The following is a 4,860-nucleotide window of genomic DNA, read 5'->3' as shown; positions in this document are numbered from 1 at the left end:
TACCTTTCAGTAGCGGTGGGTCTACGGCCACAATGCCTGCTCACCAGTAGGAGTTGTATGTTAGATGATTGTCTTTGTGACATTCATCTAGGGTTGCTACTACCTGATATGTTTATGTGCTAGCATGATATGTTATATGTTATATGTGATAGTGTTAGTAGGGGGAGAATAGTCCCCAAGTTCGGTCGTTAGGACCGAAGGGTAGGTCGGGCACCCCATAATTGTTTGGCAGTATATGTATGTTATGTGGTAGTGGTAGGGGGTGAAATAATCCCCGGTAGTCGGGTGAAACAGACCGACGGGTAAGTCAAGCACCCCAGAATGGCTTGACCTGGGTACGTCAAGCACCCCAGGATGGCTTGACCTGGGTAGTCAGGCACCCCAGAACTACCTGACAGTATGTATTGTATATGTGTGGTACGATGGGGGAACTCACTAAGCTTCGTGCTTACAGTTTACAGTTTTGGTTTCAGGTACCTCTTCAGCGAAGGGGAAAGAGCTGGCGCGGCAGCGGCACATCATACACACACGCATTGATTTTCCGCACTTGAGATATTCTGGGATTGTACTCTGACATGTTGCTATTATATGTTTTGGGTTTTCAGACATAATACATTGATTCACAAAATGATATATTGTTACACAGTTTTCTTATGAATGTTTTATAATCTGTTAATTAAAATGAAATTTTTGGACTCGAAATTTGGGATGTTACATTAGTACCTTTAGTTCATCACATTTTTCATGTTTAGGGTTGAAGGTTGCATTCCTCCACTTGTTGAATTGTTAGAATCTAGTGATGCTAAAAGTGCAAAGAGCTGCAGCGGGGGCCTTGCGTACACTAGCTTTCAAAAATGATGAAAACAAAAACCAGGTTGATGCTTTTATAATTTAGTGAAGCTTCTTTTTGGGATCAAGAACTAAATTTTGTCTAATATATCCATGAAACATTTGCAGATATTGGAATGTAATGCTCTGCCCACCCTTGTTCTAATGCTTCATTCAGAAGATGCTGCTATACACTATGAAGCTGTTAGTTTCTGTACCATTTCTTAAATACCAATCAGTGTGTATACATCTATTGCATTAGATATTTCAGTATGTTTGACTTTCTTTTGACTTTGGAAAGATGTAAAGGAAATGGCCAAAAGGATCAACGATTTATGTGGTAAGCTAATTTTATCGGAATAGAATCACGAATTCAAATTCTATCGGAATGGAAACACGAATTCTAATTATGTTGGAATGTAATATGGATTTTTTCTCATTGATTATACATGTTCCACAATTTTTGGTTATTGGTTTTGGTGCAGTTAACAAGTCCGCTTATTTTTCCAAAGGAATATAGTTTTTTATTTATTATTTGCTAATGCGTTATTGGATTCTAAACTACAATTGGATTTGTTTTCACAGAAGTTGATGCTTGAAGAAGTTGATGCTTGAAGAACGGTCAACAAAATTAAAAGTGTTTCTTAGCAACATTATTCTTTTAGAAAGAATTAGTGTATTTGTTAGATTTTGATGTTTTTTTTGTCCGGTTTGAAAGTTTTTTAGTTTTATTCTTTAACAATAAATTTAATTCTTAACAATTGTTACATGTATTCTATAAGAAATAATGTAATTTTTGTTTTAATTCTTCAATTGCTGGTTCGAGAATTTGTTATTCTACAAGAAATTTTTAAAGTCATAATCAAGAAAATTTGTTATTCTAGAATATTATTATTTTTGAACATACTCAAACATATTATGTCAGAATGTCCGAATTAAAAACCTTATAATTAGTAAAAATCAGATTTTTAAAATTAATAGAATCTATGATCCCTTAAAATATGCAAGTTTTCTGTATTAAATATGTATTAATTGACTAAAATATCCTTCTACTTAAATTGGATGGTATTTTTCAATTATTTTTAATTCAATAATATGTATTAATCACTTTCTTAAAATAAGTAAAATGATTGGTCCACATTTATACATACAATAACACAATAATTAGTTTTAATTGAATAACCTAAGTCTAATATCATATTGTTTATATATATTAATTTTATGTTCAGTACCTGACCACAGGTACTGTTCATGGGTTATCTTACATGGTTAGTCACCACTTCAGCCTTATCTTCTCTTATTTTCCATCGCCTCACTCCCCGATCCTTCCACCGTCTCATCTTCGAACTTCCCCACCGACTCTCTCACCCAACATCTGTTTCCACTGCTTCTCTTCTACTTCTTCACTGCTTCTCGAACCTTTTTTTTCCCACCGCTTCATGTTATCTGTAGCTCCTCCATTAGACGTTCCTCCATCAAACGACGCAATAGATTTTTCAATAGACGTTCCTTTTACTTCCGCCTGCGTCGAACTCTAAACGACGCCATAAATTTCTTCTCCGGTCTTACTTAGACATATACGGATGTCGATCGATTCCATTCCTGTTATTTTCTCTTTTAGGAGACCACCTCTAATTGTACGTGCTCTTTCGGTGAAGTCGCCGCCTGTTTGAAGACGATGGGTACAAGGGTTTTTTCAATTGTATGCTTTCATTCCTGCATGTTCCATTTTTGGATTTTGACATTCTTTTAATCTTGATTTTATGCGATTTATAGGTTGTGAAAGCTGTTGGAGAGAAGTGGAAATCCATGAGTGCAATTGGTAGGTCGGTTGAAGGAGTCCAAAGCATCTATTGTTTCCGATTTGGGGGTGTTTCGGAGACGGCGGCCCATCAGGAGGTGTAGTCGTTCATGTTTTGTTAATAGCGGGTTGACCTAAGAATATACTTAGGGGTTTATATAAGCAAAAGGAGACGAACGATTGATTCAGGTACAATCCACTTGGTGTTTTATATTTCCAGTTGTTTTAGTATGTTTTGTTATAAACACTTTCGTTTGCCCCTATTCTTCTTCAATTTTTGTTTATAATTTGTTTCATTGCATTTATTTTGAAGCTAGGTTTTACCGATTTTGTGTAATTCACATCCATCTTCTTGCTGTTTCTTCTCCGATCAGGTGTTCCTGATCTCAGATGACAAAATACATATACAAAGTACAAGCTACGTCTCATATTTCAAGGTTAGTCTTGTCTCATATTGAAAGGTCAGTTTTGTCTCTATCAGATTAGAAAGTACAACCTACATGTATGGATTTACTTCAACTAACTTGAGTACACCAGTAGAGATGTCATTGTTTTTCCTATTATTTTGTGTGAATTCTTGCTTGACCTGTTTGCTGTCAAATGTTGGATTGATGCTCTTATTAGTTTTTTTTTTCAGGAAAAATGAGGATATAAGCTATCGCTTTGTCTTTCCATATATGTATATGCCTGTGTTGGTTTATGAGTGGATTGCAGGGTGTATCTAATTATAATTTTGCTTTCATTTGGTTATGCATCCATTAGGATTTGGTAACTCTAGGGCTCTAACAGTAAGTGATGTTTGATTGTTTGATTGCCTTTTTTGCATCAGTAATGGTCAAAATACCAATTTACCCTTTGTTTGGATGTGTATTTGCTTACCACTCCTGTTTTAGTTTATTTTTAGGTGAACCAAATTGTTTACTTCATGGACATGATGTGCCTGCTTATGATATTAAGTTCTATGGTGATTGTAAAGATTTTTGATCTTCTTTTGTTCATTAAATTCAATATAGTGAAGCGACCCTTAATTAAGTCAAAAGGGCAAAACCACTTAACTATACAAATGCTTTAATTTTCATCACCAGACCAAATTTCCAGTGAGTCTAATCCCTTTTTGTTTTTTCATGCTATTTTTAATTATTATACAGTCCCTTTTCATTTTGGGTTTTTTATTATATGCGTATGTGAACTCTTTTACTTTAAATCTTTATGTGAATTTAACTTGATTTTGCAGAGAGGAGTGTTCCTTCTGCTGCAAACTCTAGATTATCACCACTTCCTCATGAAGATGCAGACTTTTATGACAGGACTGGCCCTGTTGACATTCCTCTTGTTTCAGCTGTTACATATTAAACCATTTTAACTTTTCCTTATTTTTTTTTTCCATAAATAAAATTGGGTGAACCTGGGTACAATGAAAGATGTTATAAGGAGAAGGTAAATTTATCACATCTAAAGGAGATTGAAGAGGTTAAAAGGAAAATGGTGAGTTACTTTGAGTCTTTTAAATTTTACCATAAGTTTGATTAATAAACACAAATTAAAAATGAATGATCGCACCAACTACTAAGGCTGCAGATCATGTTGTTCTTATTAACTACAGATGAAGTTTCTCTAATGTATATTATCTATCTTGCTGATTGTCCAACATGGGCTGATAAGTCGAACTGATGATGATAAAGCAAATAGGACAACATTGACTCCAACAAAGAAAAGATGTTGAACTGGATGAAGAAAAAGGACAAATTTTCTTGCAAATATGTGGCTTTCCCCATTGTTTAGTGGCAAGTCATTCTTTAAAATCATCAATCTTAGCTTGATATATTGTCACTGTGGTGAAGGCTTAGGATCAAAATTCAGAAGTCCATGGATTTTGTTGTTGGATTCACTCTCCATCAACTAACTGGAACATGTGATAAGAAAGTAATGTTTCATTTATATTCATTCATCTGTCCTTTTATGCTTCTAGGGTTTGTTTGGTTCATGAATTCTAGCAGAATTGTAATATGAGATTCTATTCCATTGCATGTTTGGTTGCAATAACTGCATTCCGTTTCATTGTGGAAAACAAAACCCTTTCTGATCCATGCGGAGCATGGCATCTTCCCTAGTTAAAATTAAAAAATGCATTATATATGTGGTTTCTCTAGTTAAACATAAACTTTATTTTATTTTCTGAAAAAGGCTTTTTATTTTTTTATTTTATGAAAGGAAAAAAATACCTGCCATAT

General features: G+C 34.4%; 1 long non-coding RNA gene across 3 annotated transcripts; it reads left to right on the top strand.

The window, feature by feature from the left end:
• The first annotated feature begins 2,092 nt into the window (after positions 1-2,092).
• LOC145157333 (uncharacterized) lies at positions 2,093-4,656 on the top strand. 3 transcript variants are annotated; one of them, XR_013737186.1, is made up of 5 exons: positions 2,093-2,510; positions 2,605-2,818; positions 3,004-3,066; positions 3,864-4,114; positions 4,233-4,656. It is a non-coding gene; the product is annotated as an uncharacterized LOC145157333 (long non-coding RNA). The 3 variants fall into 3 exon arrangements; XR_013737184.1 differs by having other exon boundaries at positions 2,093-2,530; positions 3,864-4,656; XR_013737182.1 differs by having other exon boundaries at positions 2,097-2,510; positions 3,864-4,656.
• The last annotated feature ends 204 nt before the right edge of the window (positions 4,657-4,860 follow it).

The sequence above is a fragment of the Lactuca virosa genome, chromosome 1 (genome assembly GCF_052849685.1).
Source record: "Lactuca virosa cultivar CGN04683 chromosome 1, Lactuca_virosa_CGN04683_v6, whole genome shotgun sequence".
Taxonomy (NCBI): Eukaryota; Viridiplantae; Streptophyta; class Magnoliopsida; order Asterales; family Asteraceae; genus Lactuca; species Lactuca virosa.
This window is presented reverse-complemented; position numbering and strand designations above follow the sequence as displayed.